At 36.4% G+C, this 27,924-nt stretch overlaps 1 protein-coding gene across 4 annotated transcripts in view; it reads right to left on the bottom strand.

Annotated features, from left to right (window-relative positions):
• Gria3 (glutamate ionotropic receptor AMPA type subunit 3) overlaps window positions 1–27,924 on the bottom strand; it is a 301,868-nt gene that overhangs the window by 29,305 nt on the left and 244,639 nt on the right. The gene's annotated exons all lie outside the window — the stretch shown is intronic.

The following is a 27,924-nucleotide window of genomic DNA, read 5'->3' as shown; positions in this document are numbered from 1 at the left end:
AGAATCATTGAATTTTACAGGTTTTTTCCCCCCTTAAAGCAAAGGAAGTAGTTTCCGTTTTGATTTGGAGCAAGGTACACAGGAAATTATTTCATTTCTAAAGTATGACCGATACACCAATTTCGCTGTCTTTCCCTCACTTAGGTTCACACATTTGAGAACATTCAGACAAGTACTGCTTGTCAGTTCCTTTCTGCTTCAATCAGCAACTGCCTTGTGACTGTGTATTGGTGAAAATGGAGGGGATGCGGAGGAAGGAAAAATATTCTGGTTTCTATTTTCAGACTTTCTATTGGTGTATTATGATTCTGGCTGAGTTATTTTGAGGGCTGGCTTTTAGATGTTAGTGGAGTTGGAAGTCATCTTTCACCTAGACATTGAGTTTTTGCCCTCAAATGTCAAATACTCATTTCAAATGCCTTTGTGTAATATTTTAAACCATGCTCTGAAGTCCAGGGATGTGTTTCCTTCCACTTCAAGCAGTGCTATTTCCAATGTCTCCTTTCTAAAGGTACAGGTAACAGCTCAGCTAAGTTTCCATTGACCTTGCTAGTGTCCCTTCCTGGCATGCAGAGTCAGATTTCTATTCTAATTCATCTTCTGCTTCTCTTGCCAAGTGAGACTAAGCATATTCCTCTGGGTTGAACACATCTCCAGTTGCTGCATGACTTTGAAAGCCAGAGTCAACAAACTCTTTGAGAAAACTTCTAAAGGTTCCATTGCCTTATTTGGTATTACCCCAAATAAGGAAGGACACTGTATACTCTACTCCTATACCTCTCAGTCAGTCAAGATTTGGCTTTCCAGCAGAAACGTGGAAATATTTGGAAACATTTTGAAATTGCCACAAGATTGAAAGGAGTGCTGCTGGTATCTAGTGGATAGAAGCCAGAGATGCTGTTAAATATCCCATAATGCACAGGTCAGTCCCCACAACCAAGGATTATCTGGTCCCAAATGTTGATAGAATTAAGGTAAAAAACACTTGCTATACAGGTTTTAATGGAGCTACCATCAAGTAGGGTAAAATAATCATGATTGATATTTAATTGAACCCATACTTTGTTGTAGACTGTATATTAAGTGTTTTACATATAACAACTCATGCAATTTTTAAAATGACTTTATGAAATAGACTATATTATTACCCATTGTTTAAAATGCAGAAACAGAGGCACAGAAAAATTAAGTGGCTTGTGCAAGGGTGATCAGCTGTTACATGGTGGAACTGGGAACTCACATAACCTTTGGTCTCTGCATTCTCGAACTGTATGCTACATTCTTCCCAGATAAACTGATGGATGACTGTCAGTCATATGCTAGGGCTGGGCTGGATCCACCCAAATTCTGTTCCAAATGGTGCCTATATTTTAGCATAACCTCAAGTGTATGCTATTTCTGTTAATCTCATCTTGAAATGTAAGACTGAGAATCAAGGGGCTGGACACATGCAATGTGTCATAGAAATCCAACTTTAAAAACCAGAGACTGACAAATTATTTTGAAAATAAAGCATATGAATATGTCTTATTAGGACCATGATCAAGCAAGACTGAGAGTCAGCTTTGCTTGTTGCAAATACTATTCAATTTTTACTTCAATGCCTGGGTGATGCCACAGCTTCCCCTGCCTCTTCCAAATTTACCTTACTAGATATAAGGTGTCCTTCCCTACTCCACCTTGCCCTCAGAAAATGATTGAAAACATTCCTGATGAAGTGTAAACAATAGACAACAGCCTAAAGTATTATGCCTTTGCTGGAGAACTTGTGTTTAGAAAAGATAGCCTAAAATTGGACACATTACTTGTGTGAAAAAGGTGTGCATGTGTGCCTGTGTGTGTGTGTGTGTGTGTGTGCATGTGCATATTTCAAACCTGTTAACTACGTACCTTAACTTGTTGCCTGTAGAATCTATTTTCAGAGCAGATACTGGGCTACAGAGAAAATGTGCCCACTATATCCTTTCACTACTAAATGGAGCAAAGCCTCAAATTCCCTGAATCACAAGCAGTGGATTGTCTCCATGTCTGCTATCACTATTGAATATTTCAAGTCATTTCCCTCAACCTGCTAGAGTTAAATTTTCAATGAAATTTCATCATTAGAATTTCAGGGCCTATTGTGCTTGCTCAGCTGGATTTCACTTTTCAACTTTATTGTTATTTTATATAATGAAAATATTTAAAAGAGACATTCAGTACTCAATGTTCTTGAATCAATTAATTGCAGTGCAGAGGCCAAACCTGATAGTGCACACCTTAGGAAGTGAGGTGCAGAAATGTTCTTATATTAATGAGAAAAGTCTATCCTGGAATTGCAATACGGTGAGTTTCCACAGTGACTATCCCCCAGAGCAAGAATTATTTTCATTCTAAGAGAAAACCTCAATGATAAAAGAGGCTATTTGCTGAGGGATATCTAAAAGAGTCCAAATTTTTCATGTAGGATTTTTGGGGGAGTATTTCCCAGAAGTTGAGCTGGAATGAATTTGAAGAGAATTTCTGTTTATGCTAACTCATCTGTTTTTTATCAGTAGGTAATATATACCTGGGAAGCAATTGATTGCTGCTCCTGTGATTCTGATTTAATTGGCCCAAAGTGGGGCTAACATTTAAAAAGTGCTTCCTAGGTGATTTCACTATTCAACCTCTGTTTGGAACAATCAACATTGATCCTACAATAGCAGCAACTAATTTCCAGTTATTATAGTTAATACTGACAATGACAGGGTTACCATTTATTGAGCACTTGCACACACTAGAAATGGTGCGTCACCAATTACGTTGTTGCTAAACCTTAGGGCAAGACCGTAAATCCAACTTCATCCCCGGTATATCCAGAAAGTAATTAAGACTTATAGAAGTTAATTTACATGCTCAACATGATACAACAGGTTAAATTTCCAGCCCTTCCCGCCTCTTTGACATAGAGCAACAGAGGAGCACAGAAGCAGCATGAGAGCCTCTGGCAGACCTGCCCATTCAGCCCAGTGCAGAAGAGGAGACCAGCTTTGTGTTTCCCTGTCCCCCCTGCCCACCCCCACTGGGAATAAGAGAAAGAGGGCCTCTCTGAGGCTCCTAGATGAAATTTGAAGCCCTGCGGAAAAGTGAAGAAAATCTCTGCAATAAAGGCACACCATACCACCATCGTTGGGAAGTCAGAGAGGCCAGCACCTCACATCAGAACCTGGTCTAACTTCAGGGGAAAGACACCTGGAACCTGCAGTAGAACCTGGCAGAGTTCAACCTAGCAGGAGGACAGAGATCTCAACTTGGGCCTTGCAGACAGAAATCAGCGTGAATCTCAGGGGAGCAAGCTGCTGGCTTGCTGAGACTAATTAACTTAGACCTGCACACTCCTGCCCATGCTATCTAGTGTGTGAACAGAGGCATACCCTGGAAGAGGCCCTCTATTTCTACTTGTATTCTTTATTTTCAAAGTAATATTTTTCTCTTTAATCATTTAAAAATATTTACCTTTTTCTGTTCTCAAAATTTTCCTGTTTTTTCTTATCTTCTTTTCCCTTTCTCTCTCTCTCTCTCTCTCTCTCTCTCTCTCTCTCTCTCTCTCCCACCTTGCTCTCTATTACTCTCCTTTTTCATTCCTGTTCCTATCCTAATTCGAATTTATTTTTTCTTTTCCTTTTCTTCTCTCAATTTCCATTAGTTTTATTTTATTTTATTTTATTTTTATTTTTTTTATTGAGTTTATTGGTACATTTAGGGATACAGTACAGTTACATTCATTGTTGGGATCATGTACCTCTACATGGGAAGTCTTGATTCTCATTTTTTTCTCCTTACCTCTGCCCTCCCTTCTCCATTAGTTTTAAAAGAAAGTGATTACAGTCTCTAGCCTTCCTATTGCTGTTAATTTGTTCTGTTCTTGTGTATATTTTGTTTTGTCTTCTCTTCAACAGCTTCCTAGAGTTTGTGTGATATTCCTGTGTCCTCTGACCTCACTTCTAACATTTGTCTATCCTATCTATCTACTCCTTCTCCAATTCCTTCTAAATCCCCATCCTGAAGGGTAAAGTTGCTATATTGAAGAGTTTATTCACTATAAACATATTTTGTACTGGTCCTCTATTTTGACTTAACTCACACAGTTAAAGATAATAGATTAATAACTACCACAAATTGTCATTTTCTAAGCTGTGCTTGATGCTATGGTGTTGCTGATTATATCACTTGGGCTAAGGTGTTGGAATTGATTTAATCAGTTGTCCTCCCTGGTATAAGGACAATGAGATTGCTTCAGAGTCATTAGGGATTCAAAACCTAAAGCCCAGCTATATCTGGAAGTTCGAGGTATTAACCCAGGAAGTAAACTAAGGATAGTACCAACAACAAAAATAGAAATGAGAAAACATTTAAACAAGACACAAACACAGACATCCACCTCATGAAAGGTAAACTCTGAGGAATTGTGGTGGAAAAGTCTGACAGTCATCCATTTGGACACCCTGAACCAATAGTACAGGAAGTAACAAAACAGATGAATGAGACTCAAAAAATTCAAAGCAAAAATAATTGCCCAGATAACCACAGAGATGGTGAGAAGAATGAAAGACATGATTAGAGACTATAGGACAGAAACAGATAAAAATAAATGTTCTCTGGTGTGAAAAACTATAATAGTACACAAGATCCTAATGAGAAAATTAACAATGTGAAATAGGAAGAAAAGGGCTAAAAGTGTAGGGAAAATGGGGAGGGTAGGGGAAAGGGAATAAGGGAAAAGAAAAAATATGAGAAAATGGAAATAAAGTGTTTGTAAATGCGGAGGGGAGGGGGTGTGAAGGGAGGGCAGGGACAAGGGGAAAAATGAGAACCAAGACCTGTCATAAAGGTACAAGATCCCAGTAATGAATTTAACTGTACTGTATACTTACAATGTACCAATAAATTCAATAAAAAGAAAAAAAAATAAATGAGTTCAGGACCATGATGGAAACCAGGATTGCCCAGCATAGGAAAGAAATGTAATCCATGAAACAGATCCAAACAGATATACAGGAAAATAAAAATTCTATAAAAGCATTTGCAGCAGAATGAATGAATATGAAGATAGAATTTCAAATATAGAAGCTAAGATTTCTGTCAGTGACCATAAAAAGAGAGAACTCTTAAAAACAATAAGGGATAATGAGAAATCAATCCAACAGCTCTTAGAGGATACAAAGAAGAATAATATAAGACTAATAGCAAGACATGAAGTAACAGGAAAATGTCCAAATGACATACAAAACTGTTCAGAGAATTAATAACAGAAAACTTCCCAAACAGAGGGGAAGAATTTGATATACAGATAAGTGAGGCATATAGGACTCCAGGTAGACATGATCAAGAAAAATCTACACCTAGACATATAATAATCAAGATTCTGGAAACTCAACAGAAGAACAAAATACTGCAAGCAGTTAGAGAAAAGAAACAAATCACATGCAAATGAAAGCACATCAGAATCACGGCAGATTTTTCAACACAAACCCTCAAGTCAAAGAGAGTTTGGAGTGAGGTAATTTGATTCCTAAAAGAAAACAACCTCCAAACTAGACTGATGTATCCTGCAAGACTATTTATCAAAATGGATGTGGAAATAAGATACTTCCACAACAAAGAACAGCTGAAAAATTTCATGAACACCAAATCAGCACTCCAAACCATTCTAAACAATATCCTGGAAAAAGAAAATGAAGGCCAGAACTTCATAAGGGCCAACAGAGCAAATATAACAGGAAAGGCAAGAAATTAAAGGGAGAGAGGGAAAAATAAAAAAATAAAAGAACCAACAACAGGAAAATAACATGATAATGAAAAGTCAGTACATAACAGTTATAACCATCATTGTTAATGGCCTCAGTTCACCAATCCAAAAAAAAAAAAGAAAAGAAAAAAGGTGGGTAGAATGGATTAGAAAGAATATCCACAATATGCTGTATACAAGAAACACACTTAATCAACAAAGAAATTCATAGACTGAGAGTTAAAGGATGGAAAACAGTTCTCCATGTGAATGGAGCCCAGAAAAAAAGTGGGGTTAATTATCTCATTTGCAGAAAGAGTAGATTTCAAATCAAAACTAATTTAGAGAGGTAAAGAAGGTCACTACAACCTTGTAAAGGAGCAATCCAAGAGGAAGAAATGACAATCACAAATATATATGCAGCGAATACTAATGCCCACAACTATACAAAACAAATATTAATGGATATGAAAAATGAAGTAAGCACCAATACAGTTGAAATAGGGAGCCTCAGTACTCCACTGACACAAATAGATCATCTAGACAAAAAATCCACAATGAAATAACAGGACTGAACCAAGTCTTAGAATGAATGGACTTAGTAGATGTCTACAGAGAGTTCCACCCCACAAAATCAGAATATACATTCTTTTCAGCTGCACATAGGTCATTCTCCAAAATAGACCTCATGCTAGCTCAAAGAACATTCTTAAGTAAATGCAGAGGAATTGAAGTTATCCCCTTTATATTATCAGACCATAGTGTAATTAAACTGAAGATCAATAGGATAAGAAACCTCAAGAATTTCACAAACACCTAAAAATTAAATAACACTCTGCTGAACAACCTTTGGGTCACAGAGGAAATTAAAGACAAAATTAGACATTTTCTGCAATTAAATGATAATGCCAATACAACATATAGGAATCTATGGAACACAATGAAAGCAGTTGTAGAAGGGAAATTCAGAGCAGTAAATGCCCATACTAGGAAAACAGAGTGAGCTCAAATAAACAACCTAATGCTTAACATTAAGCTCCTAGAAAAAGAAGAGCAAGACAAACCAAAAGCTCATACAAGGGAGGAAATTATAAAGATCAGAGAAGAAATTAAAGCAATGGAGACTAAGAGAATGATACAAAAAATCAACAAATCAAAGAGTCGGTTTTTTCAAAGAATGAATAAATTTGATAAACTCTTAGCCAACCTTATCAAAAAAGGAAAGAAAAGACTCAAATTCATGCAGTTAAAAATAAAAAGGTGAAGTCACAACAGATTCACCAGAAATCCAGAGGATCATCAATACCTAATTTGATAACCTGTACTCTAATAAAATGTAAAATACAGAAGAAATGGATAGATTCCTAGATATATATGAACTTCCAAAGGTGAACAAAGAAGGTATAAAAAGGCTAAATACTCCAATTACATTCAGTGAAATTAAAAATATAATTAAGACATTACCAACAAAGAAAAGCCCAGTTCCTGATGGTTTCAGTGCTGAAGTCTACAAGACATTTAGAGAACTACTGCCACATCTCTTTAAAGTCTTCAGTGAAATTGAAAGGGAAGCAAGACTTCCAAATTCATTTCTGGAAGCAAGTGATACTTTGATTCCCAAACCAGGGAAAAACCCAACCAAAAGAGAGAACTACAGGCCAATCTCCCTAATGACCACAGATGCAAAAATCCTCAATAGGATACTGACAAACAGAATAGAGAAGGTCATCAAGGAGATCGTACACCCTGACCAAGTCAGATTTATCCTAGGGATTCAAGGATGGTTTAAAATATGTAAATCAATAAATGTAATACACTATATCAACAGTGTCAAAGACAAAAATCATATGATCATCTCAATAGATGCAGAAAAAGCATTCAACAAAATTTAACATACAGACATGATAAAAACTCTACAGAAAATTGGAATATATGTTCTTTATCTCAACCTGATAAAGGGTATCTATGAAAAACCAACAGCCAATATCATAGTAAATGCTCAAAAGCTGAAAACTTTCATTCTAAAATCAGGAACAAGGATGTCCACTGTCACCAGTCCTGTTCAATATAGTTTTAGAAACATTAGCCATAGGAATTAGATAAGAGAAAGAAATAAAAGGTACAAAAATAGGAAAGGAAGAAGTTAAACTGTCACTATTTGCTGATGATATGATACTCTACATAGAAGACCAAAAAAATTCTGCCAAAAGACTTCTAGACTTATTTGACTGATTTAGTAGAGTAGCTGGATGCAATGCCAACACTCAAAATCAATAGCCTTCTTGTACACAAATAACAGGCTTGCTGAGAGAGAAATTAGTGAAACCATTCCTTTCAAAATAACATCTAAAAAAATGAAATATCTGGGAATCAATCTAACATAGGAAACAAAAGATTTCTATACTGAAAACTACAGCACTCTGAAAAAAGAGAAGAAGATATAAGAAAATGGAAAGAATATGAGATCATGAAAAAATGGAAATAAAGTTTTTGTAAATAGGGAAAGCAGGAGGGTGTGAAGGGAGGGCAAGGTATGGGGAAAAATGAGAACCAAGACCTGTCATGTAAAGGTACAAGTTCCCAATGATGAATGTAACTGTACTATGTACCTAAAATGTACCAATAAACTCAAAGAGGGAAAAAAACGGAAAATGGAAAGACATCCCTTGCTCCTGGGTAGGAAGAATCAACATAGTGAACATGGCTGTACTACCAAAACTGCTATACAAATTCAATGCAGTCCCAATTGAAATCCCAACAGAATATTTCACAGAACTTGAGAAAACAATCCAAACATTCATTTGGAACATGAAAAGACCTAGAATAGCTAAAGCAATTCTAGGAAACAAAGACATGACAGGGGGTATCACAGTTTCCAACTTGAAACTATACTACAAAACCACTGTGATATAAAAACAGCATGACACTGACAAAGAAATATACCCAAGGATCAAAGGAATATATTAGAAGATGCAGAAACAACTCCAGACATGCTCAGCTACCTCATTGTTGACAAAGGAGCCAACTATCCTCACTGAGGGAAATAGCCTCTTTAATAAATGGTGTTGAATAAACTAGGTTCAAATTTGCCAAAGATTAAAACTAGGCCCATATCTTTCATCATGCACTAAACATAAATCCAAATGGATTAAAGATCTAAATATTAAAACAGAAACACTAAACTTGCTGGAAGATGTTAGGCAGGACTCTTGAAGATATTGGCATAGGAAAAGACTTCATGAACAAATCCTCAGTAGCAAGGGAACTAGCACAAAGAATCAACAACTGGGATCTCATCTTATTAAAAAGCTTCTGTACTGCAAAAGAAACCACCAACAAAATTAAGAGACAATCTACAATGTGGGAAAATTTTTACCAGCTACTCCTCAGACAAAGGACTACTAACTAGACTATATAAAAAACTCAAAAAATCAGATCCCCCAAATACAAAGATCTGATTCAAAAATGGGCATCTGAAATGAACAGATATTTCTTTGAAAAAGAAGTGATAGCAGCAAAAAAAAATATATGAAAAAATGTTTAACATCACTGGTCATTTGAGAGATGCAGATGAAAACCACACTAGGATTCCACCTTACCCCAGAAAGAATGGCCACTATCAAGAAATCAACCAATAACAAATGCTGGCAGGGCTGTGGGGAGAAAGGAACCCTTCTCCATTGTTGGTGGCAATGCAGACTGGTGCAACCACTGTGGAGATCAAAATGGTGATAACTCAAACAACTAGGATTAGAGGTCCCATTTTACCCAGCTATCCCTCTGCGGGATATCTTTCCACAGGGATATATGCGCACCCATATTTATAGCGGTACAGTTTGTAATAGCTAAAACTTGGAAACACCCCATCTGCCCATCAGTTGGAAACTGGATAAAGAAGATGTGTTTTTTCTATAAATGGAATATTACTCAGCCATAAAGAATGAGAAATTAGAGTCATCCATAGGAAAATGGATACATATTGAGGATATACTCCTAAGTGAAATAAATAAGTCACACATGTGTAAATACTGAATAGTTTCTCTGGTGTGAAAAACTAAAAGTGTAAATAATTTTCAAATGGTATAATTGAGAGTGTGAAATAAGAAGAAAATGGCTAAAGGGGAAATGGGAAAGGAGGAGAAAGGAAATAAGGGAAAAGGAAAAATGTGAAAAAAGGAACAAATGGAAACAAAGTAGTCATAAGTATGGAAGGGTGAAAGGGGTGAAAGGAGGATAGGGTTATGGGGAAAAAGCAAGAATCAAGATATATCATGTAAAGGTACAAGATCCCAATCATAAATGTAACTGCATTATTTGCATTAAATGTACCAACAAATTTAACAGGAAAAAAATTTTGAGCCCTGATCCCACTAAACTTCAGACTCATTTTTTCTGCTTACCTAAAATCTCTATTGTAATATTTACTGGGTATCACCTGACAAAAATGGAACTTATGGTTCTCCCAGTCTTTGCTTGATCCTCCAATGTTCTCCAGCAGATATAATGGCACCAACATCCAATTTGCCCATGGGCTTGGGCCAAACCCTTTTAATCATCCTCAACTTCTCTCTTTGGCTTCATACACCATACCTCGTCATCTCATTCTTCAAAATACAACCACTTCAAGCGGGGAATTTAGCTCAGTTGTTCCTCTGCCTGAGTCGCAAGAGTAAGGTTCCAAGTTTGATTCCCGGTACCAAAAAATAAATAAATAAACAAAATACAACCACTTATCACCACCTCCATCCTAATCCAAGCAATCATTGTTCACCTGGAATATTATAATCAATTCTTAAGGGTTTTCTTGCTCTTCAGCTTTTGCCCTCACATAGCAATCTGAGAGATGCTTTGTCACACAACCTTGATTGTGTCATTCCTTCCAAATGTACCAATAAAAAATCGTTATTAGTAAAAACGAAAAAAATCAAAATGAAATCCTCAAAGAATGATTGATCTAAACATTTTAGTAAAAAAGTAGAATAAAATTCAAAATCTTTACCAAAACTTTCAAAGACCAGCGAAACAAGCTATAGTTCATCTTTATTGCTGTCCTCATCTCTTACCACTCTTTCCCTCTCTCACTTCTCTCCACACACACAGAAACTTTTCTTTGAAGCAACTATGCACATTGTCATGCCAGGGCCTTTATTCATGCTGTTCTATTTAGAGTGCTTTGCTCTCCACCCTATGTTTGCATGGCCTGCTTCCTCATTTCAGTCAGATGTCAGAAAGGCCTTCTGAAATGAGCTGAGATGAAATCGCATCCTCAATATTTTGTCTCCTTACCTGCCTTTTTCCCCCCATTGCACTCAATGCCAAACAGAACATGTTGTTTACAGCATTTGTTTATTTTTCTCGTTTCACACAGTAAAATGAGGAACAGGACTTGCTTTGGGCACCTAGAACAATGGATGCCATTAGCATGTACTCAATAAATTCTAACTGAATGAATAAATGAATAGTCAAGTTTCAAGTTCAGATAATTTAACACAGACATCTATTTTTCTCCCTCTCTCTTTCCCAAGCTTAGAGAATTTAAGTGATAACTCTTAGCTTGTGTAGATGAAAAATGACAATTACTATTCAAATCTAGGTTAGTTGGCTTCCAAAACCAGTGGTTTTCCTATTACTCCACACTGCCTGCATTGACCAACACGTCATTGAATTGACTGAACTTTATTTTAACCCATTGTTTTGATGTGATTTTATAAAATTTTAATCTTCTTCATTGGTTCAGCTTTGAAATTTATGCAACATGCTCTGAGTTTAAAAAGGAGCAATAAAATAACTCACTAGCCTGTCACAAGCCTTTAAATCCTACCATTAGAGAGAATGGCTTCTGTTTGCCTTGCATACATTACTTCAAGTTCTCTAACACCCTGCTAATTAGGTCTGAAATGAAGATAGAATATTATGTGGGATAATTTTTATGAAGACTCAGGATAATGCCTGCCACATAGTAAGTCCTCAGTAAATTAGACTATGCCTTCATGGCAAACGGAAGGGTAATACAAAGTATAACCACTACCTTTGTATGATTTGGTTAGAGTTTGAGTCAGAAGAATAGCAGAGGGAAAGGGAATCAAGGTGGGTCTTGGAGAGGAAGGGGAATGTGGACTGGCACTTAATAAATTGGGGCACATGAAGATGCGTACACATAGGTGGCAAAAAGGGTGATGTCAGGTTAAGTGCTGTCTGTGCTACTGAGGCACAGACCAATCTAAGTTATCTCATTAGATACTTGGCAGAGGATACCTTGCAAGGCCAAATAGGGCCACTAAAATATTCAATTTCAATATAGTTACACTTTATCTTCTCCTGTGGCTCTTAATCTTGAGCAGGTGGGCTTAGATTTAAGTCTTTTCCTCTTTACTGTGTTAGGAGTGTTCCAGTAAGTATTATTTCTAAAGGTGCTATGCTGATTAAAAAGAGTGGCTGGCTGGGTTTTTTTTTTTTTTTCTGGCAAATACACTGACTGTGAAAGCTGCAAGAAAATGGATTTTCCGGCATTTGAATGTCCTGGCACAAAACATCTTTCACGGAAACTCAAGTTATAGAAACTTCTGGTAAGTGCAGCAAGTGAGAGTGACTTCATGGAGTGATTAGATTTTACTAGTCTTCACTGTTCAGGTCAAGGGAACAGTTTCTAAATGCAAAATGTCAGATAAAAATTGCTAATTTACTATTACTTAATTTAGAGAAATAGTCAAATAAATAGCCACTTAATCTGATGCTTACATTCAAATGTAATTCAGCAGACTTTACATCCCCAATGTTAATGTTCTAGCCCTGATCCCAAACTGTCTTTATTCTGCCTTGGCCAACATGTGCTGAGGAGAAACCATCTAGTCACCAAGGCTCTGGAATGGGCCTGCCTGTCCACGGCACAATTTGCACTTATCCAGTGTTTTCTTTGGCTATATGTAGCAGTCGTTAAGAGCACAGGTTCCAAAATTATCCAGCTTTGGCACTTATTAGCTAAATGCCTTTGGGAAAATCATGTAATGTCACTGAACCTCAGTTCCCTCACTTGAAAAATGAGAATGGTCACAGGGTCTGCCTTGCAGTATTCTCTTGTTATGATGAAGAGAAAGATTGCTCATGATGATCTTAGAATAGCTCATTAAAACATAGTGAACACCAAAGTTTTCCTCAACTCAATAGCTGTATTAGGCTCTTAGGAATGCTGTAGGGAATGGAGATGTGTGAAATGTGGTCCTTATGCCCCAAAAGTTAGGAGAGCCAACAGAAGAGTCATCTAAAGAACTTTCTGGAATATTCTATAACTATGCTGTCCAATATGTTACTTTCTAGCCAGACATGTCTACTGAAGCACTTGAAATATGGCTAGTGCTACTGAAGAACTGAATTTTAAATTTTATTTTAATTTTGATTAATTTAAATTTAAATTGTTGCATGTAGCTGGTGTGTATTATATTGAATAGCACTGGTCTTATAGCTTAAGTAAAGCAAAAACAGAAAGGTACCAAATGTCAGCAAAAGGACATCAATAACTACCTAGTCTGCTTCATAATATTTTCTGGTTTTCCCTGATGATGTAGGTGGTGAGGGCATCATATAGAAGTCTTGTCTGCTTCCAATGAAAGGATAGTTACGGCTTCAGTTGAAAAGCAGAGGAAGAAAGGACATAACACTTGTTCCAATCTGTAGCTATGGAACAGCTTATACAGCCCATGTTCATGAAAGCCCTCTCTAGAGAAAGATAAATTGCATTATTTGAACTGGCAAAAAATCCTTAGACACATGCAGGGACTGTTTCCTTTAAATTTGTCCTAATAGTATAAAATTGAAAGTAAATGACCTCCTGGGTGTAGTTATGCAGTAAAAGAATATTATTGATACTTCTGTTCAGTAGCCATACTTTCCTTGCAAAGAACAGATTATTATACAAGAAAATATTTGCAAAAAATAGACTATGCTACTTAAATATCCAGCCAGGCTGATTTTCTTTTTCTGGTTCTGTAACTTTCTACATTAAGTTGTGTGGATCATCTCTGTCCAATTCTTCTTCCCAAGGGAAGAATTCCAACAGGAGTGAGCAGTCAGGGTCATGTGATAACGTATAATTTCCCCTAGCTTTAAAAAAGAGTTCTTCCCTTATCAGCTCTGATGGATGGGTGGAAGAATTTAGTATAATCAAAATTGAAAGTTGTAGAACCTCCAGAGATGCTTTCTTCTAAAATAACTTCCTTCAAATAACTTTGTATCTTATAAGTGCTTTTGCCCATCATTTTTTATTTGTGTTATAGTTACATTAAGGTCACAACTACAAATTTACCTGAGCTGAGTCACCAATGGAAGGATGGTACCAATATTCCATATGGAGGTAAGATCTTGAGAATTAGGCAGGTTGAATGTTACAGCTGTTTGCCTTGGCTGCTATCTTATGGTAACTAAAGACTTGAACCAAGCTATGCAAAAACACCAAACTAAAGCAAATATTGGCAAATTGCAGATTTGTAAGTCAAATCCCATTAGAAAACAAAAACATGGGAAAAAGAATTATGAGCCAAAGCAATTCTTTTTAAAAGAATAAACTAGAAAACTAGGTTGTCTTATATTTAGGTCTGTGTATTTCCTGCTACTATTGAACTGAAGCTAAACCCAAAAAAAGTCTGCAAACCCTCCAAAGTAAACCTAATCATGCCGCCATTTCATTAGACTTGAGTTTCTGATTAACACAATTATCCCCTCCCTTCAATAAAAAGCAATAATGGAACTATGGAAGAAAGCCATGTTGAGTCTTATGAATTGTAATGGTTAGAAAGTAAAGTGAAACTGCCTGGGCTGCATCTACAAATTACCCGTACAGTATTTTCTAGTGCCTGTGAAACCTGTGGTCTGTGAGATAATTTATCAGCAGTCATTGGTTTGCAATGCATTTCCCTTAAGTCCTCATTTCTGTGACAGCAACTTACCACCAAAGAAATACAGCAACTTGAAAGGGGTCATCTGTCTCTTGAGAGTGTTGTTATCAGTTGTTATTTCAGAAGAGTGGAGTAGGCCAGTAAAATTTTTGTATATGTTTCCATGTTTCCTTTAAGACTCTCCTACTTCTCTGCTATTCTAACTCTAATCAACCAACGACAGCCCTTTGTTAGCTGGAATGCTTACTGCACGCTGTCTCTCACAGTGTGTCACTGATAGTAGTTAACACACTAATGAATGCTTATACAGATCTGATAGAGGCATTAGGATAATCTGTGGTTGAGAGTTATCTGGTTTTCTTCTCCATAATTAAATGACTTTTTTTTCTATTAGCCTAAGATTTTTAAAGTCACTTACACAACCTAATTTCCATTAGGATAACTCTTCTATCACAGTCCGACATGTAAAGACAACAGCGTATTTAATTAAGGGCCTTTCTATACAGTTGTCTGTCTCTGAGGTTTCATTTCTTTACCCTTAGTCTCAAAATTGCTTGTCAGTTTTGGGGAAAGTGCCTCTCCCCATACCTAATGGCAATCTGCATTTCTACTGATTTATATCTAAGCCATTCATTATCCACTTGCTGAAAAGTATGCTATTAATGAGAGGGAGGTAGGAGTCATGCTGTCTTCCTGATGTTTATATGAATCCTTAAGATGGTACAAACAGATATGCAAAATAGGCCATTAATGCAACATTAAGGTAACAAATTTAAACAAAGTCAAGGAATACAGAACCACTGCAATTTAGTTTCTTCCTGCTTCAGTCTTAGAAGCATAACGTATATTCCATATATAGAACAGCATTAGGAAGACATGAATCTAAAAGTATTGGAAAAATGACCCACTTGTATAAAGGAGACTTCAAGATAAACTATCAGACTCCTGGAATGATGTAATCATACCTACGTAGATTGTTTCAATATCAGCAAGTAAGTTACTAACATCTTTAAACTTTCCTTTCCCTGGTTTGCACCGCTTTGCTTAGATAAAAGCATTCTTTATATTAACTAACTGATAAATTCCTAGATAAAGCTGTGCCATAAATTAGATTCATTTTTGATAATCAACTTGTATTTTTCTATAGCTGCATGGGATGTTTTATGCTTATTTCTGAAAATCCTACTCCTAGGTTTCTCTGATAAGTAGTTAATGATCTATAAACACCAAAAGGTACTAAGGGATTTCTGTTTCTAGGGAAGAATGTTTCTATGTGAATAATTATTACTATTAATTGCTTTTATTGGTTGTGAATTTTCTGACATATGGATTGCTTAAGGAAGGATCCAGCTGAGTTACATAGTCAACAGTTTTGGAAGAAAAGGACAGCTTTAGAGATAACACATATTTTTAACAAATCCTTATTAATCTTTGGGCTGGCACAAGGGCAAGTCCAGAAATTGCTTGGGAAAACGAAAAAGAAAAAAAATCTAGTACTAAGTGATTCAGGTGGGAGGTCCTGATACAATAGATACTGTGTTGCATCCCCAAAGTGCCCAGGGCACAAAGAGGTATCTATGGTAACAGTAAAGGTCTCAGTGAAAGAGAATGGAAAATAAATTTGGATTCCAAAATAAATCTAGTCTCCATAAATTAGAGAGAAAGGTTGTTCTCCAATAAGGGGATGGGTAGAGGTCTCTTTTCTGCAGTAGTTAGAGTCTACACCCTTGTTTGAGAGATGCTGGCATCCAAAATGAAGTTAGAAAGAAGGAATGAAAGAAAGTACCCAGCAGAGGTACAAATAATTTGTGGTGGGAATACTTTATCTATCCTGTTAAAAGTACCAATATAACCCTGTATGAATCTTAATGCCCACAGCTTAGTCTTAATCAGCAAAGGCTACACTGATTTGAAATTGGTCAACTGTCCCTCACTGCTAATGGGACGAAGGCTGTGCAATCTGTTCTCTAGGCAAGAAAGCATTTCCTTTCTGCTTGAGAATCAGATAGCTCCTTCCATCACTCTGGTGCCCATATTCAGTAAACACCCCATGCTCACTCCATGGATAGGGGCCATTGTCTTTTTATTGTTTTTGTTTCTGGTGGTGCTAGGGATCGAACCTAGGGCTTGCACGTGCTAAGCAGATACCCTGTCACTGAGCTACAGCAAATACTTTTGCTTTTGGTCACAAATACATTTTCACACATCCCTTGAACTACTTTGAATTCTCTTTTCCTACAAATATTTTAAAAATGCTTCTTTCTCTAGAAACGATTCCTGGTGAACATCTGACTGTTTTGTTGTCTGCATACTGGAAACACACACACACACACACACACACACACACACACACACACACGCACATCTCCCAGATAAAGATATTTATTCCCAGATATTATCTAGGACAGGCTCCTTTATCCAATGAGTTGGAAAAATCAATGTTACTGGCTGATAGAGGAAATAAATAGTCTATAATACAGATCAGAAAAGCAAAGGAAATAAGTTGAGTCAAATAAAGTAGGCTGTGAATACATAAGAATTTTGATAAAATTGGAAGAAAAGTTCAGTTCTGGAATTCATATTTCTTCAGGATAGAAGCTAACTATCGTTAGGAATCTACTCAATGGGGGCAGCAAGGAAGATACAGATAGAATATCAAATTTGAGGATAGCTTACAGCAGATGTCTGCAATCAAAACTAGAAAGAAAGGCAATAGACAATCTGTCTTCAAGCCCTCCTTCTGATAGATAATACTTTAAATCATTTAGAATAGGAGAAGGATGGTGGATTTCATTTTATCATCCTTTGCCTGCAAGCTAGGGCATCAGAATTGTAATCCAAACATAGGAGGAGGCATGTTCCCTTAAGTTTTTGCTACAAATTGGTATCATTAATTAAAATATCCAGAACTCTCTATACAAATGTGTAGCATAGCAAGACTTTAGGGCTATTTTTCACACACAAATATACACACACACACACACACACACACACACACCTATTCAACTTCAGTCATGTGTCAAACTGAAAATTACTATCTGTCCCCCACACTAGTTACCCAGAAACCTCCTTCTTATTGAAACAGTAGCATCTTTTGCCTTTGAGTAGATTTGTTTAAGCAGGAGTGGCAGGAAAAGGGGAGATACCCTCATCTTTTTGTTTCAAAATAGACTTTTAAAAAGTTAAAGCAGAAAAAAAAGAAGTTAAAGCAGGTAAATATAGAACTGCCACATGATCTATACATTTCACCCCAGGCATATTTTCAAAGGAATTTGAACAGTATTCATTCTAGCAATATTTACAAATAGCAGAAAGTCAGAAACAATCCAAGTGTCTAAGACTAAACGAATACATAAACAAAATGAGTTATGCACATATAATAAAATTCTATTCAACCAAAAAACGAATGAAGTTCTGATACATGTTATAACACAGATGAAGGCATTGCACTAGGTGAAATAAGCCAGACACAAAAGGACATATCGTTCCTTTTATATAAACTACCAAGATAGGCAGATCCAGGGCCAAGAAGTAGATTAGACATTAACAGGGACTTGGGGGAGATGGAATGGGAAGCTATTGATTAATGGTTATAAAGCTTTTGTTTGAGGGATGGCGATGTAGCTCAGCAGTGCCGTGCCTGCCTGTCAAGCACAAGGTCCTGAGTTCAATTTCCAGCATTCACCCCCTTCTATTTGAAATGATGAAAATGTATGGGAAACAGGTAGTGGTGATGGTTGCACAACACTGTGAATGTAACTGAAGTCACTGAATTATATGATTAAAATGGAAAATATGTTATATGTATATTTTATCATAACTTTGCAAACTAATAATGTGTTATACCAAAACCCATTATATTATACCCTTTAAACGGGTAAATTTTATATTATGTGAATTATATGTCAATAGAACTATTTAAAAAGTTATAGTTACATGGGCCAGGGATTTAGCTCAGTGGTGGTGCCTCCTGCCTCGCAAGCCCAAGACCGGAGTTCGATCCCTGGAAAAAAGTTATAGTGACATAAATGCCTTTGTTTGTTTGTTTTGTTTTGTTTCTTTGTTACTGGGGATCAAACTTGGGTCCTTGTGCTTGTGAGGCAGGTGGTGGATGGAACTACTGAGCTAAATCCTGGCTGGCAAGTATGTTTTAAAAAGCTCATTATTACTAACCATCAGTAAAATAAAAACAAAAATCACAATAAGATACCATGTCATACTAGTTAGAATGCCTATTACCAAAAAGACAAAAAATAACAAATGTTAGTGAGGACGCAAAGAAGGGAGAACTTTTATATACTTTGTTGGGGATGTAAATTAGTACAACCATTATGGGAAACAGTATGGAAATTTATCAAATAACTAAAGTTAAAATTACAATATGATCTGCTATTGTACTTGTTTATATATCCAAAGGAAATCAAAGCAGCATATCAGAGACATGTCCACACCCCCAATTTTATTGCAGTGCTATTCACAGTAGCCAAAATGGGATTAACCAAGATATCTAATGATGGCTGAATGGACAAAAATGTGGAATATATGCACAGTGGGATAGTATTCAGTCATTAAAAGGATGAACTCCTGCTACGTGTGGTAACATGGATGGAACTGGAGGACATTATTCTAAGTGAAATAAGGCTGGCACAGAAAGATGCATACTATGTGTTCTTGCTCACATCAGAAGTTGATCACACAGAAGTAGAAAATAGAATAGAGATCACTAGAAACTAGGAAAGGAAGAATGTGGGAGAATAGTGAGAGTGGAAAACAGATACCAAAATACAGTGTTTGGGGAAGTAGTTCTAATATTCTATGGTGCGATAGAGTAACTATAGTGTAAAACAATTGTATGTTTCAATGTAACTATAGGAGAAGAGCCTGAAAGTTCCCAATATGCAGAAATAGTAACATTTGAGGAGACAAAAATGCTAATTACTCTGATTTGATCATTACATATTATACAGATGTATCTAATTATAGCACTGCACCCCATAAATAAGTACAAATGGTATGTGCCTATTAAAATAATAAGCCTGTTGAACATGGAAACAAGTTATAGCAGAGACAACCTTCCCTTTAGACAGGTAACTTGCTTCAATACTCTGAAAAGTTTCCTAATCAATCCTACTATACCTTTTCAGTCCGTGTTACCATAGTTTACCAAGTATCCCTGGATCATTTAAGGAACGTAGGATTTACAGATTTCATTAGTGATCCATGAAATGGGATGGTGGTAAAAAATATGAGAATCATCTTTGGTTCTTTCTTTGGACTTGTAAATGTCATCCAATCTATCAGCAAATTATGCGAATCTACTCCCCAAATATATCCTAAATATAACCATACACTCTCCATCACTAATTTGGATTTCCATCCTTTCGCCATAGTGCGTTTTTTACTGTCCCTTAAACATCCCAGGGTTGTTTCTGCTCTGAAACATGTGCACTTCTCATTTTTTCTGTTTGTAATACTCTTCCATCAGTTTTCACATGGCTACTTCTTATCATCATTCAGGCCTCTCATCAAATGCTGTTTCCTTAAAGAGACACTCCCTGAGCCCTTTATCTACTCCGAAGCTTGCATTTAAAATAATCCTCCCTCACACTGTCATTTTTTATCATAATACCTTAGAGCGCCTATCAATAGTTGATATTATTCTATATATCTATTTGATCACATGTATATTGTTTATCACCTTTCAACAGAATGTAAGTATAGGGATACTATGATGTTGACTGTACCATATTCCTGGTGTTTAAATTACTGTCATAGATACATAATATTTATTTAGTCTGCCAAAATTGTAGAAGACTTTGAAGACTGGAATAAATCTGACCTCAGAATATCACCTAGTATCCTAAAAAGAGTCATATATTTGTATGAATTGCCCTTTCCTTTCAAAAGTGGAATGCACAGAAACATTCTAATTCATTATTATTGCTTGACTCTCAGTAGGTAGAAATTTCACTTGATCCTTACAGTTAAGTTTGTATGTGTGCACATGATATGAAGAATTGTAAATAATTAACTTGTGCAAGCTTGCCAGGTGAACTCAAGGAAAGTCTGATTGAACAGATGGGCCCCCTTCCTTTAACTGGAAGACTATCAGATGATTTGACTTTGTCAGATAAGAAAGTGGGATCTTGAGATAAATTCTAGGGAGGAGAGTTTCTGAATTCTCACAAAGATGTGGGAGTCCTATGTGACGTTAATTATACTGTTTTCTGCAAGAGTTGGCAGCCTCAAGGACTGAGCCTTAACCCCCCTTAGGCTTTCTGGGCTCTGAAATGCTCTCATAAGCAAGTAGGTTACCTGGGAGGACAAAAAGAGATAGGCTAATAATATCCATATGGTTGGTTACTTTGTGCAGATGGCCTGCATGCAACTTTGGAAGCACCTGAAGTTTCTAGGTGGTATTCAAGGGCAGCTTTCAATTGTGTATGTTGACATTGAATCCACAGTTCACAGAGGAGTCACCAAACATGGATTGACTAGGAGATGAGTTAAATAGTATTATTTTATAATTAGAAGCAGGAGTGGGATCAGGAGGATAGAGAAAAGAAAAAAAAGAGCTTCCTTTCTCTTTCAAAGCCCCCTTGGGTGGGAAGTCTCTTCTACTGAGAAAGCAGAGATTTCCTTATTTTTGAGAAATATCCCCAAATCTCTGCAGATAGAACCATATCTGGAGAGCCTTTATATTTTAATTGCTGTATTTCTGGCGCCACTCCTGCATGTCTCCGGGGATTTGTAGAAGTCTTCATACCTTCAGAAAGCTTTTCATCTTACCAACACCATAAGTAAAGTGGAGTAGAGAATATATTCCTTGACAAATGAGGAAAACTGAGACTAGGTTTTCCTTGCCAAAAGGAAAACAAAGTCAGTGGTGGATGTGTTGGTAGAAGTATATTTCACATTTCTTTTGTTCTTTCCAGTTTTATCCATGTGCAAAACATAATCCTTAGCATGTCAGAAAGTATGACAAACTGTGAAATCATAGAGATTTTCTATGTTTATCGTAGTCTAGGTTTTTTTTTGTTTTTTGTTTTTTGAGACATGGTCTCACTGTGTAGTTGAGACTGACCTGGAACTCTCTATGTAGCCCAGACTGGTTTCAAACTCACAGCGATCCTCCTACCTCAGCCTCCTGAGTGCTGGGGTTACAGGTGTTCACCACCATGCCTGGCTTATCATAGTCTAGTTTTATGAATGTCATCTCTTTCTTTGGCTTTTTATTTGGATCCCTTTAAAGTTTTCAGAGCATGGAAAGATGTTTTTTAAAAGTAGGTATAAATTTCTTTTCTAATTGAGCCTATCATAGGGAATAAAAGCAAAATCACCCATATGTCTTAACAGTTACTACATTAGAGGTTTGTTTCATGCGGAACATCCTATATCTCTGTGAATATTCATACCAGAATTACAGCGAAGTGGAGTGGAAAGGAAATCCAATGGGAATTTATAGCATGAGGTTCCTAATTTCAGCTTTTCTGCACTAAGCTGAATAATGTTCAGCAAGTTATGATGTCATCTTGCCTCAACTGTTTACTCTATGAAATAGATGTAATAATACCTGTTCTGGCTGCATTGCAGGATTATTGTATGGACTGAATTGGTAATTGATGTAAATGTGTATTGGAAATTGACAGTCTATTAGATTGTAAGCCCCTATAAAGGCCTCTTTTTCTGTGGAGGACCATTAACTCTGCTGCTATTCACTGTGTGGCATAACCACAGATCAGCCCATGCTGGAAAGGAGCACTATGGAAAAACATACCAATCAGCTTCACTGGAGAGATAATCATTTAGTTATCTGACATATCTATATTTTAAGTCAATGCATCCCCAAAATAACCTCCAAGTAAGGTGAAGAACCCTGTCTAGGTAGTTTCAGGTGACTTGGCAAAAAATTTAATTTTGTTTAGAGAGATGTATGGGTTTTTGGTGCTTGGTACAGAACTTAGCACAGAACTTAGCACATAGAATGTGATCAAAAGAGAGTTATTAAAAAAGTGATGAGTAAATAATGGAATTAAAATCATTATTATTAGCCTGTCTTTGCCACATTTGATTCTTCATCTTGAGATAGATATTAGATGTGTTTTCAGTTATGTGTACAAGTTGTCTGGTCAATCCCTACTTTCTAGGAGATTGTCCTCATCTACCCTTAGACTTGCCTATAAGAAAGCTTCATGGAGCCACAGATCCCTGGCTGCTGAGGGTTTGGAAAATCCAACAGCTGTCTCACAGTATTTTTCCTTTTCCAGGTCATCAGTAGCCTCATCTTATGGCTGTCAGTCCACCTACAGTCTTGACACACGTGGTCCATGATTCTCACTATGTAATGCATTATTTCACATAGAAAATAAGACAGCATCAAAACAGCCATGCCATAATTGAAAGACACTTTTTTCCTTTTAAAATCATCAAGTTGTGTATATAGCGATGCTCAGCCCGTCGTCCCTTAGTGTCAATTCATCTCTCACTTTTGCTGTTATGTGTTTTCTAGTGTGTGATTTGGCTGTTTTCCCAAATGTTCCATCATTTGTCTTCAAACTGATGTAATTTGGTTGCAGTTGGCCAGGCGTATTGTTAGTTAAGATCCCAAATTTACCATAGTAGTTGGTGAAAAGGTTTAACAAAGGATATTTACATTTTTGTGTGTTTTATAACACTAGGGTGAGGAAAGAAAGGAGTCAGAGAGGTTTGCTGAATACATAGCTCAGCTTTAAGACAACTCAAAGTTTAACGGTTGCATTTCATGTCAATGAAATGTTAACACACTCAGCATAGGTGTAGTGATGGAAAGATTTTTCTCCTTTCTCCATGTACTTGAAAAGTTCTATTATAGGTAAGCAACAAATGTTGAAGGAATGTGGACTCCAAATGAAAATGCTCAGTGTGTGTGTATGTGTGTGTGTGTGTGTGATTTTGAATGTGAAAGCAGAGTCTACAAACATTTGCAGGGTCCATCCATTCACTGTCCATATTTAAAAAGTTTTAAATGAGGGAAACAACAGTCAAAGGTTGTTGTATTGAGATAAAACCTTATTCAAGAGTAATTCACCTACCTCCAGGACACTCAGAACTCACAGCACAGGAAGTAAAAAAACTGATCAATCAAGCTCTAGAAAAATTCAAAACAGAAATTATTTTCCAGATAACCATAGAGATGGTGAGCAAAATGAAAGACATGATTCGAGACTCCAGAACAGAAACTGACAAAAAAATAGATGAGCTTAGGAACATAATAGAAACCATGAAGGCCCTGAATAAGAAAGAAATGGAAACAATGAATGCCCAACATAGGAAAGAAATGGCATCCATTAAACAGATACAAACAGATATCCAGGAGATTAAAAATGCTATTGAAAGCATACACAACAGAATAAAAGATTGCAAAGACAGAATTTCAGATATAGAAGATAGGATCACAGACAGTGACTGTGAAAAGAGAGGTCTCTTAAAAACATTAAGGGAGCAAGAGAAATTGATCTAACATCTTCTAGATGGTGCGAAGAATAACGTAAGACCGATAGGAATCCATGAAGTACCATGCAAATGACTTAAAAAAGCTTTTCAAAGAATTAATGACAGAAAACTTCCCAAACAGTGGGGAAGAATTAGGCATACAGATAAGCAAGGCATATAGGACACCAACTAGCCACTATCAAAAACAATCTATACCTGGACATATAATAATCAAGATCCCAGAAACCCAACAGAAGAACAAAATACTACAAACAGTAAGAGAAAAGAAACAAATCACATGCAAAGGAAAGCCCACCAGAATCACAGCAGACTTTTCAACACAAACCCTCAGGTCAAGGAGAGCCTGGAGTGAGGTATTTCAGGCCCTAAAATAAAACAACCTACATCGAAGACTGATGTATCCAGCAAAACTCTCTTTCAAAATGGATGGAGAAATAAGATACTTCTGTGACAAAGAACACTTGAGAAACTTCATGAATACTAAACCAGTACTACAAGGAATTTTAAACAATATCCTAGAAAAAGACAATGAAGGTCACAACACCAGGAGGCCCAACAGAGCAAATCAAATAGCCAAGGCAAGAAACTAAAAGGAGAGGATAAAAAATAAAAAGAGTAAACAAAAGGACAATAACCTGACAATAATAAGTCAGTACATATCAGTTATAACTATCAATGTCAATGGCCTCAATTCACCAATTAAGAGAAATAGATTGGCAGAATGGATTAAGAAGCAAAATCCAACAATATGTTGTATACAAGAAACACACCTAGTGCAAAAATAAGCCCATAGACTGAAAGTGAAAGGATGGAAAACAATTCTCCATGAGACAGTAGCCCATAAAAAAAAGGGGGTAGCAATCTTATTTGCAGACAAAGCAAATTACAAACCAAAACTGATTAAGAGAGACAAAGAAGGCCACTACATCCTTGTAAAGGGAACAATCCAAAAGGAAGAGATGACAATCATAAACATATATGCACCAAATATAAATGCCCCAACTAGATAAAACAAATATAAAGTAGCATGAAAAACCAAATAACCACTAATACAATTGTAGTGGGGGATCTAAATACCCCACTATCACAAATAGACAGTTCATCTAGGCAAAAAATCAACAATGAAATACTAGAACTGAACCAAGCTTTTGAATGTATGGACTTATTAGACGTCTATAGAGTGTTCCACCCCACATAATCAGAATGTACATTCTTTTCAGCTGCACATGGGTCATTCTCCAAGATAGATCACATACTAGCTCACAAAACAGGTTTGAACAAATGCAGAAGAATTGAAGTTATTCCCTGTATATTATCAGATCACAGTGCAATAAAGCTGGAGATCAATAGCATAAGAAGACATAGGAACTTCACAAACACATGGAAATTAAACAACACTCTCCTGAACAATCATTGGATCACAGAGGAAATCAAAGAAGAAATCAGACAGTTTTTACAAATAAATGAAAATGCCAGCACAACATACAGGAATCTATGAGACACAATGAAAGCAGTTCTACATGGAAAATTCATAGCACTGAATGCCCACATTAGGAAAACAGAGCAAACTCAAATAAACAACCTAAAGATGAGTCTTAGACTCCTAGAAAAACAAGAGCAAGAAAAACCCAAAGCTCAAACAAGAGAGGAAATTATAAAGATCAGAGCAGAAATCAATGCAATGGAAACTAAGAAAATGATACAAAAAATAAATGAATTGAAGAGTTGGTTATTTGAAAGAATAAATAAAATTGATAAACCCTTAGCAAACCTTATCAAAAAAAGGAAAGAAAAGGCCCAGATTCATGCAATCAGGAATGAAAAAGACAAAGTCACAACAGATCCCACAGAAATCCAGAGGATCATTAATACATACTATGAGAACCTGTACTCTAATAAAATGGAAAACACAGAAGAAACGGACAGATTTCTAGATACTTATGAATTACCAAAGTTGAATGAAGAAGATGAAAACATTTTAAACACCCCAATCACAATCAGTGAAATTGAAAATATAATTAAAAACTTAACAACAAAGAAAAGCCCAGGTCCTGATGGATTCACTGCTGAATTTTACAAGACATTTAGAGAAGATCTACTGCTATTACTCTTCAGACTTTTCAGTGAAATGGAAAGGGAAGCAATACTTTCACTTTAATTCCTGGAAGCAAATATCACTTTGATTCCCAAACCTGGGAAAGATGTAACTAAAAAAGAGAAGTACTAGCCAATCTCCTTAGTGAACATAGATGCAAAAATCCTCACTAAGATACTAGCAAACAGAATACAGAGGATCATCAAGGAGATCATACATCCTGACCAAGTCAAATTTATTCCAGGGATGCAAGAATGGTTCAACACATGTAAATCAATAAATGTAATATACTATATTAACAAAGTCAAGGACAAGAACCACATGATCCTCTCAATAGATGCAGAAAAAGCATTTGACAAAATTCAACACCCATTCATGATAAAAACTCTGCAAAAAATTGGAATAGATGGTCTATACCTCAACTTAATAAAGGCTATCTATGAAAAACCAACAGCCAACATCATTTAAAATGGCCAAAAACTGAAAACCTTCAAGTTAAAATTGGGAACAAGACAAGGATGCCCACTATCACCACTTCTCTTTGATATAGTTCTGGAAACATTAGCTATACCAATTAGACAAGAGAAAGAAATTAAATCAATAAAGATAGGAAAGGAAGAAGCTAAACTGTCATTATTTGCTGATGATATGATACTCTACATTGAAGACACAGAAAACGCCACCAAAAGACTTATCGACTTAATAGGCACTTTTAGCAGAGTAGCTGGATACAAGGTCAACACCCAAAAATCAATAGCCTTCCTATACACAAATAACAGACACACTGAAAGAGAAATTAGGGAAACAATTCCTTTCACAATAGCACGCAAAAAAATGAACTATCCGGGAATCAATCTAACAAAAGAAGCAAAAGACCTCTACACTGAAAACTACAGCACTCTGAAGAAAAGAGATCGAAGAGGATATAAGAAAATGGAGAGATATCCCCTGCTCCTGAGTAGGAAGAATCAACATAGTGAAAATGACCATACTACCAAAACTGCTATACAGATTCAATGCAATACCCATTGAAATCCCAACTCTATACTTCACAGAACTAGAAAGAAGAATCCAAAAATTCATTTTGAACCATAAGAGACCTAGAATAGCAAAAGCCATCCTAGGCAACAGACACATGGCAGTGGGTATAAAACTTCCCAATTTGAAACTATACTAGAAAGCCACTGTGATAAAACAGCATGGTACTGGCAAAGAAACAGACCTGAGGATCAGTGGAACAGATTGGAAGACACGCAAAAAAAACTCCAGATTCATTCAGCTACCTCATCTTTGACAAAGGAGCTGACAGTCCCCACTGGAGGAAAGATAGCCTCTTTAATAAATGGTGTTGGAAAAACTGGATCTCAACCTGCAAAAGATTAAAACTAGACCCTTATCTTTCAACATGCACTAAATTAAAATCCAAGTGGATTAAAGATCTAAATATAAAAATAAAAACACTAAACTTGCTGGAAGATAAGTTAGGCAGAACTCTGGAAGACATTGACATAGGAAAAGACTTTATGAACAAATCCTCAGTAGCACAGGAACTAGCAGAAAGCATCAACGACTGGGATCTCATCTTATTAAAAAGCTTCTGCACTGCAAAAGAAACCACCAGCAGAACTAAGAGACAAACTAAAATCTGGGAAAAAGTTTTTACCAGCTGCTCCTCAGACAAAGGACTATTATCTAAAATA

This window comes from Fukomys damarensis, unplaced genomic scaffold, assembly GCF_012274545.1.
Source record: "Fukomys damarensis isolate Sample0158 unplaced genomic scaffold, DMR_v1.0_HiC HiC_scaffold_39, whole genome shotgun sequence".
NCBI classification, from domain to species: Eukaryota; Metazoa; Chordata; class Mammalia; order Rodentia; family Bathyergidae; genus Fukomys; species Fukomys damarensis.
This window is presented reverse-complemented; position numbering and strand designations above follow the sequence as displayed.